Source organism: Amborella trichopoda, chromosome 6 (assembly GCF_054954075.1).
Source record: "Amborella trichopoda isolate Santa Cruz 75 chromosome 6, AtrichopodaSantaCruz75HAP2 v2.0, whole genome shotgun sequence".
Lineage (NCBI taxonomy): Eukaryota > Viridiplantae > Streptophyta > Magnoliopsida > Amborellales > Amborellaceae > Amborella > Amborella trichopoda.
The window spans coordinates 48,569,675-48,581,044 of NC_142341.1; the positions used below are offsets into that span (position 1 = coordinate 48,569,675).

Here is an 11,370-nt window from a genome sequence, read left to right on the forward strand (position 1 = left end):
TTGTATGCACCTCTGCCATCCCCTTTCCCCGAGCTAGGCTCACAACTATCTTACTGGACTTACACTTGGAGTTATGTTCCTTGAATTAAGGATATACAATGCTCAATTTTAACCTTAGCTTATTTTCCTTCAATAATCTTCTTGTTGGCGTATTCACCCAAAAATGTTCTTGTTTTAAAATTAGTTATTATAAATTTCATTCACCCATGAGCGATTACAAGGAGGTTCAAGATTAGGTGGTGTAACCACCGAGGAGTTTTTTAAATTAGTTATTATGTAAAGTACCAACAATTGGTGTACACCACTCTTTACTAAAACATCAGCTTCCATATTAGCTTCTCTAAAACAATAAGATAACTTAAAATGAAAAAAAAAATTTCGTCAAAAATCCTGCATAATCTCCAAGATGGTTTCATTTCTCCTTTTGCCCAAGCAATGATATTGCTTGAATCATCTTCAATCATCTTTTGGCCTTCAAGATTCTTTATTATTTTTAAACCTTCCGAGAAAGCTTTTGCCTTAGTTTCGTTCACTGTTGTATGTCCACATGGCCCCGAATAGGTGAACTTGTAGTTACCCATTTGATCTCTAATAGTACCGCCAAAACCTGCAGGGCCTGAATTTCTAATCAAACTTCCATCAAAGTTGAGTTTTATATAATTTTAATGAGGAGGCATCCAACTAACATTTCATACATTTTTGTTATTCCCTCATCCTGAATTATGCTTATTGTTGGTGTCTCGTGTTTGCTGTCTTCTTTTGTGTTGACCTCTGCCATTCCCTCATCTTGAATTATGCTTCTGAGTGCCTTTGATTTGAGCTGTGTCCTTTGAAAAAGGAAGGCAAAAATTTCATTTTAAGCGTTGCTAATTTTTATTCAAAATCTTCTTTTTGGTTTCTCTTATATTTCTCTGAAAGTACATTTCTAATGTTAGGCATTTAAGTCCAATCTATGAAAGGGGTTAATGTTGTCTTATGGTAGCATGCTTGAAATTTTCCATGAAAAGCATTACAGTTACTTAAAATTTTTGTTTTTCAGGATCCATATTTCTTTAAGGAACAAGTCGAGGGTGAGAAAGGAGTCCTATAATCAGATGCAAACTTCTTTTAGTTTTTATAGGATTTTTAAAAAGTACAGAATTTAGACCCAGATAACGGGATTATTGGTTAAGATGCATGGATATTGGTATATGCTTAAATTGCCGTTGTTGCAAGTGCCAAAACTCGATTCTGCTGCAATACTTGTAATTACAAAATGACAAACTATAAAAATCATAGTATGAAATCATGGGTGCGATCATACCAGAACTAATATACCGGAACGCATCAGAACTCCAAAGTTAAGCATACTTGGGCAAGAGAATTCTTTCTAGGTGACATCGTGGGAAGTCCTTGTGTCGCATCCCTGTTTGCAGCCTCCTCCTCCCCTTTTTTATATGTGACAAAAAAAAAAAAATATTGAACTATGCATTATGATGTGGTATATATATATATATATATATATATCAATGCGTTCGATAGATAGCTTAATGCATTCTACAATTATGCATTTTGTCAATGTGTTGGATAGATAGCTTACTACATTCTACATGCTGTAATATTATTGAGAAATTTACCAAAATATGCCTCAGTTTTTCTACTTTTCTAACTCAAAATCATAAGTAATGCAATTATGAATCTCATGGAGAATTCGATCCAGACTCAAGATGAATGTTGGCGGCACACTTAACACATGCAAGTTGGACGGGAAGTGGTATTTCCCGTGGTGGACGGTGAGTAACGTGTAAGAACCAACTGGAAACAGCTGCTAATACCCCGTAGGCTGAGGAGCGGCTCACATCTGATTAGCTAGTTGGTGAGGCAATAGTTTACCGAGGCGATGATCTGGCCTGAGAGGATGATCAGCCACACTGGGACTAAGACACGGCCCATACTCCTATGGGAGGCAGCAATGGGGAATTTTCCACAATGGGCAAAAGCCTGACAAAGCAATGCTGGGTGGAGGTAGAAGGCCCATGGGTCGTGAACTTATTTTCCCAGAGAAGAAGCAATGACGGTATCCGAGGAATAAGCATCAGCTAACTCTGTGCCAGCAGTCGCGGTAAGACAGAGGATGCGAGCGTTATCCCGAATGATTGGGCATAAAGCATGTGTAGGTAGCTTTACAAGTCCGCCGTCAAATCCCAGGGCTCAACCCTAGACATGCGGTGGAAACTAACAAATTGGAGTATGGTAAGGGCAAGTATGAACATATGAGTAACGGGATTGTCTACTATGAAACCATTTGCTTTTGGTACAAGGAGGTCACAATCACTTTTAGCCATTGGCTATGAAATCCAATAAACTAAAGTGTGTCACGACGTTTAAAAATTTTTATTTTGGACATCGTGTCCAACTAATGACACATCATCAACCGCTCGATTTCACATCCAACAATTAATAATGGTTGTGACCTTTTTCTATAACAAAAAAATGGTTTTATTGTATGCATTTCTCGAACTCCATTCTCACCAAAGGGTAGGGGCCCAAATCCCCACTGACTTTCCACTTTGGGAATGGGGTTGAGGTCGTGGTGGTAGAACCACTTGTGCCTCAGCTACTAGTCTAAGTTTCTACTCCCACTTACGCATTCAAAAACCACTAATTATTTCTAAAAATAGGTAGGAGCTGTAGTAGTACCAAAAAAAGCTAAATAATTAATATGTTAAGTGTATTCCGACAAATTTTCCATATATGCGTGTTAGTTAAGATACTCGTACCATAATTGTGGGTGTGATTTTGAAAGATGCTGAGTTGTATTCCTATTCTACGTATCTGTATCTCTACCACTACGTGTATTTGGGCTTCTTAGATCGGTGGACCACTGCCTTAGTGCTACATAGATGAGTACACAGAGTTCATATTATCATTGTCCACTCCATTTAAGAAAATTTTCATGTGCAAACTTTTTTCTTGGTCCCTCGGCCATATCCATGGCTTGAGATCCTATCATTTGCAGAAATTTAGTATTTAAGCTTTTTATATTCTAGGTCTTCCTAGTTTTCAAATTTAGTTAAGTAGACCTTAGATGTCCAATTCATTTTAGCCCATCAAGCATTGATCACTTACTAATATGGTAGGAAAAATCTAATTCCTTAATTCTTATCATGGTTTTAAAACTCGTCCAAGTCAACTCAGACTTGTCTGAGTCACTTTGACAACAGCCGAGTTTCAAAGTACAAAATTGGTTATAAAAAAATTAAAATTAAAATATTTCAAAATTATATTTTCTTAAAATCATTGTCATCAACTATATAGAATCTTGTTTCACCATTATGCTCTATCAATGGCCATACATTCATTATGACTATAAGTCCTCATATCTTATCTTATTACTTCCATCCATGTTCTTTTGGGCTTTCCCTTTGTTCTTTTAGAGCCTTCCACTTGAACCAAGTTGCACCTCCTAACTAATGTTGTATTAGATCTATGCTACATATGACTAGTCTACTTAAGTTTATTTTTCCTCATTTTATCGCCTATTAAAGCCACATAAATTCTTTGAATATATTCATTTTGAATACTATCATTTCTTGTCTTACTATTCATACAGCGCAACATACTCATCTGAGCTACACTCGTCTTTTCTTGTCTTGCTGAATTCCATCATTTATACGAAATCAATTTATAAGTATTTTATACATAATTTTGATATTTATGAGATTTTTCTTATCAAGTGGTATATTTTTCTGAATTGTTTCCGGCTATAAAACAATTTCTTACTAAATTCATCTCTTATATATTTTTTCATCTTTCTTGAACTATTAATACAGTTATAGTTTAGTTTGCTTTTGGGTTTTTCTTTTTTTTTTTTTTAATAGGGGTTTCCAGTGCTTGGAATTGCATTTTTGGAGCTGCAGCCCACCTTTTTCATGATGCCACTAAGTTATACAAATCGCACCTATATATATATGTGTGTATGTGTGTGTGTACACACACACCAGGTTGGATCAATTAACCCCGACCTAGACCGGACCTGTTGACCCAACCCAATCCAATCTGGGTGGAACTCATACCCAATCTACTCTAGGTCTAGTGGATAGATCCAAACCTTGACCGGATTCAATGGTTGGCTCAACCTAAACTTAGCAGGCAAATGCATTTCCAGTGTCGAAAGCCCCTACAATAGCCTAGATATCTATTTCCACCCCTAATTATGAACTTGAATACTCTAAAGATCTCATCGATCAAGCAGATCTATAAACACTTCAAAATCTTGAAATTGGATGGTCCAAATTATGTATTACACAAGATGCATTATTTTTACTTTTAGGATTTAAAATCTTTTCTTTTCATATCTATACATCTACATGTCAAGATGATCACTGTGAGGGTTCCCAGAGCCGGAACAACTTTTTTGTTAAGGTGCACCTACTTTTACAGTATAAAATCAACACCATATATAAACGTCTTGCCAAAAGTAGAGCGAATGTATTACACACTGACAAAGATAACTTCCACATGCATTTTAAAGCCACCAATCCCAAAACAGCCTTAGATTATCCTACTAGAGGAGCACCACATTGTCTGCCTCTTGTTCAAGTCCTTCGCCATAACGTTGCAGGGAATAAATCTACAAAGTCTATTCTATTCCAAGAACTGCCTAAAATGCTGGAATATTCATCAGATGAATCAGTGTTGGCCCTTGGTCCCCAAAATCCCCCAGTATGAAAGAGAAAGCTCCAATAACCATTACAAGGTTGTAACTCTAAACCTCTAATACTGCTTCCAAGAGTTTTAATAGGACTGGACATAAAGGATACAATTTTAAATGCCTTGGGTTATCTTGTTTGGAGTATCAAAATTGCATGGCAATAGAAGAATGTCAAACCAAGAAATTTTAAGTGTTTTGGATAGTGCAGTTTCGAGGTTCCTTCTTTTTGTTTCATTTTTCTCATTTTACAAAAACAAATCAAAGCAAGGAGCAATGGAGAATAGGCATTCCCAGAATCAGGACTTGTCCAAGCCCTGGAGGTTCTGGCCAGAGCCTTAAGATGGAGGATGAGTAAGCTGAATGTGCTTTGGGTAATCTAGTCACATCTTTAAATTCAAGCACCATGGTGCATGATGGGTAAACGATACGATTAACAACTTGATTATCTCATGGGTTACAACTAGAAAAGGGTTTTGGATATTCGGTAGCAGACTTTGAGACAAGTGGCAAGAATAATGTCGAGCAGGCCTAACCAGATAAGTTGCTCAGGTAAATGGGTTTCACCTAAGGCAATCAAATTGAATTTTGATGGAAGCTCAGAAAGGAAAGCACGGCCAGCTGGTGTTAAAGCAGTATAAGGTGATCATCTAGGGAGGGTTCTAATGTTCTATTCTCGGTTCCACTGATAACTTGGGATGCAAATGAACCTGAAGCATGGCCCTGCTTATTGAACTAAGAAATCGATAGTCATTATGAACTTACAGAAGAAGGGGGGTCCTTTAACGTCCTACATTGGGAAAGTAGAAAGACTTTACAGGAGGCTATCAGGCATAGCATTGGAAAACTTTCTAGTTGATCAACAACCACGATATCTCCTTTCGCCATTAATGGAGGGAGACAAATGAGATTACTGATCAACTAGAAAGGGATGGATGTTGAAGACTTCACTTGAGAATTTTGTAGACATAAGGTAACATATTGGACTGCCAAAATGCTAGGCTCAGGCTAGGTCCTGGCCAGGAAATATACTTGTGGCCTGGGTGCAGGCCAAATATACCACTGAGGCCCAAGCTAGGCCCAAAAGTTAATCGGTTGGGCCAGGTTTGGACTTGTTTTGGTGACATAAATGTATGTGTGCATTACACAATGTTTGGGCTCAGGCCAAAGCTAGGCTGAGCTTGTTGTGCATGGAAGCTCTAAAATGCAATGAGTTGATTTTTGGCAAATAAAGAGCAAAAAAAAACACAGCCGGCAACAAGAAAAATAAGAAGGAAGGAAATACCGCAAAAAGAAGACCAAGATTTTATGTAGTTCATCTCAAAGGGCCACGACCACACGCATGGCAGATTGAAATCCATTGTACAAACGAGAATACATCATATATTGAGATACAAAAGGTATCTTACAATCAACGACAATATTCACTAAAACAACCCTTGAAACCACTCTCTCGACCGATATCACATATTATTCTCATTCTTTTTACTTCTAACAACTATTATCGAACAGACCAGATAGAGATACGAAAGCAACAAGCAACTTACATTCTCTCTACAAAGGGGATATCACCCAGAACCCCCATGTGAACCGATTCCTACAAAAATCAAGTCTCTCTTTCCAAAAGAGGCATGGGAAAACCGTTTCTCTCACTAGAAGCTCATTTCTCCCTCTAGAGGCTCCTTCAGGGGTTTCTCCTTCTCTTTGCAGGAGCTTGCCTCGCCCTAGAGGAAAGTCCACATTTCCTATAAGTTGATCGAAATAGAGCACAAATTCTTTCATCATTAATTCCAATATAGAAGATTATGAATTCCACCTAAGATAAAAATATTTATCCTATTAGGAAATATATTTATTTCTTGTATAATTTGGTTTCCTAAAGCAATAGATTTCACATCCTACAAAATAGGAATCCCAATAAAAATGGAAACTCGTCAATATCAATATCAACATCAATGTCAATCACAATAGTACATGACTTCATTGTGGAGGTGATTTTGGATATCACTATATCCAATAATCTCCACTTTGATATCAAAATCACATGCTCACCATGCCAATATTCATCGAACAGCTTTGATATCAAAATCACCTGCTCACCATGCCAAATATTCATTAGACAGCTTTATGGAATCTTCCATTTTTTCCAAATAAATTATTGGTATTCATGTTAAAAAATATTTTTCTTGCTATCAAATTTCACCCCCATGAATTTTGCATTCGAAATTTTCTCCGTCATACCGACAACCCCAAACTAGGCTATGATACCACTTACTGTACGTGGAAGCTCTAAAATCCAATGGGTAGATTTTTAGCAAATAAATAGCATGAAAAAATACAACCAGCAATAAACAAAAAAAATATAATAGGAAAGAAATATTGCAAAAAGAATACCAAAATTTCACGCAATTCACCCTATAGGGCTGCATCTACGGGCATGATTAACTGAACTCCATTATACCGATGAGAACATATCATATATTAGGATACAAAAGGTATCTTACTAACCATCGCTAATACCCAATTGAACAACCCTTGGAACCACTCTCCAACCGACATCACATGTCATTCTTCATTCTCTTTAGTTCTAGCAACTATTACCGAATGTACCAAATAGAGATACAAGAGCAACGAGAAATCGACATTCTCTACAACGAGGATATTAGCCAAAATCACCATAAAAACAGTTTCTCTACAATAAACAAACATCTCTCTCCACACAAAGTACAAGAAAACCGTTTCTCTCACTAGAAACTTATTTCCCTCTCTAAAGGCTCCTCCTTCTCTATGCAAGAGGCCTTTGCCTCTCTCTAGAGGGAAGTCTACCTTTCCCATAAGGTGAACCAAATAAGGCACACATTCCAAAAGGTTATGAATCCCACAAAAGATAGAAATCCTTATCCCATTAGGAAATATATTTATTTCTTGCATACTTTCATTTCCTAAAAACAAGAGATTTCGCATCATACAAAATAGGAATCCCAGCAAACATATATACTCGTCAATTTCAATATTAATGCCAATAGTATATGATTTCCTAACGGATGTGATTTTGGATATCACCATATCCTACAGAGCTCGGCCTGAAAATTGTTCGAGCCCAATCCTCAGGCCTTACAAGGTGGTCTAAACACAGCCCAAAGCCAGGGCTTAGATGTCCCATTTTTTGAATATTGTGCATCTCTATTATATGGGATTGTATACAAAGAGACTAATTATCTTATGTACATGGAGGTCACAATCATTCTTATCCCTTAAATTTCAAAATGGGTAGTTGTAAGAGTGTCATTGACTAGACACAAAGTTCAAAAAAATAAAATTTCTCAGACTTCGTGACTCACCCTGTAGAAAAATCCCCTAATGACTGAGAATGATTGAGACCTTCACGTACAAAAGATAAATGGTCTCCCTGTAGAAAATCCCTTATTAGACATGCTCATTTATATCTATGAAATTTGTTAACCTTCAAAAAAAAAAAAAAAAAAAAATAAAGCCAATGAACTGTAGTATTATTCTTGCTCACTAACGCCTTCTCTCTTTCTTTTTTCTTGTTTTTTGTATTGTGATAATGGGAAAGCCAAAATTCTCTCAAATTTCATTAGTTTCCTATGATTCCTTTAGTTTCTTATAAGCATCATTGTTATCCTCCATTCCAGTTAATTAGGCACTTCTTTCTCTTAAACTTCAGCTTCCCCAGATCGTTGCTATGTGGAAATGATGTTTCCTCACCTCGTGCAAACACTACTTGACCAAGCTTCACGCACACTCAAGCCAAAGATCAATCCTGATTTCTTAGTGGGGATTACTGTTGTTAAATTAGTTTCTATGCATTTTTCTCACCTCGAGCATCAATTTTGTACAAGTGAGAAACTAAATTGTCACTTGGGGCCTATGATGCAAACGCCAAAATGTAGGTAAAACCCAAGGGTTTTTGCAGAAATTTAAGGGTGATAAGTGAAGGCATAATGCACTGCAATAGTATAATATGAAGTATAAAGAACGGAGATTTAAACGATATTTAAACATAAGAAACATTTCCAAACTGATGAGCACTTTCATGTGCATTATCTCTTGTTGCACAAAGGTAATAACGGTTGCTGCTTGTTTAGTATGTGATGCATGCATGTAAATTTGTATGTGGTTTTATCACAACTGTAGTTTCTTAGTAACACTTATTAAGGAAGTATCAGCAAGATTAATCATTTTAGTGAAGAGAATAAGGAGGCTTTTTTTGGGCTCAGAGCTCTTATTTAATGCAAAGCTAATCTGGGAAAAGGTAATGTATTAATCTTTATTTATTTCCCTTCTTTTTCTTTTTTTTCCTCTTATCATTGTATGTCCTCGATGGGACAAAAGGTAATGTATTAATCCAAATGTTCATATTGACAAAGGCGAAAAGCGAGTCTCACCGGGTTTTTTCTTCAAAACTTTATGAGAGATGTTACAATTGGATCGTCATTCGACTTCTAACTTTCAGTAAGTAACAATAGTCAACAATTTATGGCTAAGTTCAAAATTGTCTGTAATTGAATATTGCATTTAACTTTATCAAAACCAGGTTAGGCCAGCTTTTTTTCATTTCGTACTGCTGACCAATACCTTGGCTAGTGTAATCCAAAACAATAACTAGGTTTAGTAAAAGACCATTTAACACTAATGTTTGATTGATTCTGGCCCATTATACTAGTGTGAGCATTTGACTGGTTGGACCTGGTAAACAAAGTAACGCAAATTGTTTGGTAATATATTCCATATTTTTAATCTATTTTTTTTCTTAAACTTTCTTTCTATTTTTGAAAAACCAGTCAAAGACTGATTTTGACTAGACCGAACTAATCGGTTTGGTGTCTAGTGCGATTCATAACACTATTTAGAGCAGTTATAATTTTACTTGTATAAGTGTCGAATATTTTCCTATAATGGTCACATCTCACATCAGACATTTGTGAAGCCAAAAAAAATCAGTACTAAGCATTACAAACATATTAGCTCTTATTTCCCATCACTTAGTTCCATTAAACATTCTAAAAGGAATGCAAGAGGTAGACCACTGCATGGAACTACAGAGATTGGCAGCCTGAGGATTCAATTATGGCTTTCCTACAAAAGTGGCATTAAACATATAGGGGAATACAATGAACCAAGCAACATTCTAACCTGGTTGGAAGAGCGATTCATCCTTTGTCGAGGAATGTAGATAAAAGTTTGAGCATTCACCAGCAGCATTTTCTATCTATATGACATTTCTTGGGCAATGCCACCATCAGTGGCACAATTTTTTAATGCCTGGCTCATTCCTTGAACAATGAATATACTATAGAATTGCCCACTACAAATTTTTCAGCCAAGGCCAATGTTAAGGAGAGGAATAGAAGAATTTCTCTAGGCATGAGATGGAGCAACAATGCAACCAAAAACAGAATCAGTGCATCGATCATTTCATTGAACTTACTGAGGAAGTGTTTCGCAACATCAGGGTTTCTTGATCTGAGTATGGGGCCATGTTGTAATTGAGCAAAACCTCAAATCCTATAGTTTTGATGCGGCTAGACCAATGTAGCCTCTTGGTTCATTTGAGAACGAGAAGCAACTATGCTCCTAATTCTGTGTAACATGTAAAGACTTAGTCGCTACAACCATTGCATTTGTTTATAATAACAATACAAAGAAGCTAGTCTCTCCAAAATCCCGATTAGTCTAGCCAAAAGAACAAGTGGAAGTATGCAATAATGACAGCCAGAATATGTTACAACAAAGATTCCATTGATAGATAGGCACACACTCATCATTATCAGAGCCTTTTTTCAAGTATTTGGGATTGGCTCTAAATACGCATACACTATAGACTAAAATTAAGGCAGCTTTGTTGCACTTAAGAGGGATTGTTGCTCATTCCCATCAAGAAACCAAATGTTCACACGAACGCCCTAGGATGGCAATCAAGAGATAATAACAATTTGATGATTTCAAGTAGCAAACCTTTATTGCCTTCTATACTTGATAGTTTATAATGATGAATCTTTGAATGATGTTATTGAAGAAACCTGTAAATAGGTTGCATCGACCCTAATGTGGACCCTACCCAGCAGGGTCTAGGATCGACCTAGATGTAGTCGGGTCGAGATCAGCGGGACTTGGAACCAACTTGTCAGATCTAGGTCAAAATATACAATGACCATTTTATATAATTCATGTTTATATCTTATAATATATCATCATCATCATCTGAGCCTTATTCCAATTACTTGGGGATATCTTATAATACATAAAAAATATATATATCTATTAATATATATAAACATACCGGGTCATGTCAGGTCGGGCTAAGCCCCGAACCGGTTAGGTCTATGGTGCACCTATACCTCATCATCTTCATCCAAGCCTTATCCCAATTATTTGGTGTCGGTTGCATACATCATTTTCCTTCATTCTTCTCTATCGAAGGTCATACCCTCAGTAAGACCATACGTCCGCATATCTTTTTCTCACTACTTCTATCCATGTCTTATTAGGCATTCCCCTCGCCCTTTTAGAGCCTTTTACTTGAAACGACTTGTACGTCCTAACAGGTGTTGTAGTAGGTCTACGCTGTACATGGCTAGACTGGAACCGCCAGATCAAGCAGGCATTGAGACCCAGACCAAAGTCGAGTCAATCAATTAGGTTGGCAGGTTGATCCA

The 11,370-nt window shown here is 36.8% G+C and overlaps 1 long non-coding RNA gene across 1 annotated transcript; it reads right to left on the reverse strand.

Annotated features, from left to right (window-relative positions):
- Positions 1–225: 225 nt before the first annotated feature.
- LOC110007908 (uncharacterized) lies at positions 226–10,489 on the reverse strand. Its single transcript, XR_016057025.1, has 4 exons — positions 9,848–10,489; positions 1,304–1,427; positions 696–827; positions 226–616 (listed from the first exon to the last, which is right to left on the reverse strand). It is a non-coding gene; the product is annotated as an uncharacterized LOC110007908 (long non-coding RNA).
- Between the last annotated feature and the right edge of the window lie 881 nt (positions 10,490–11,370).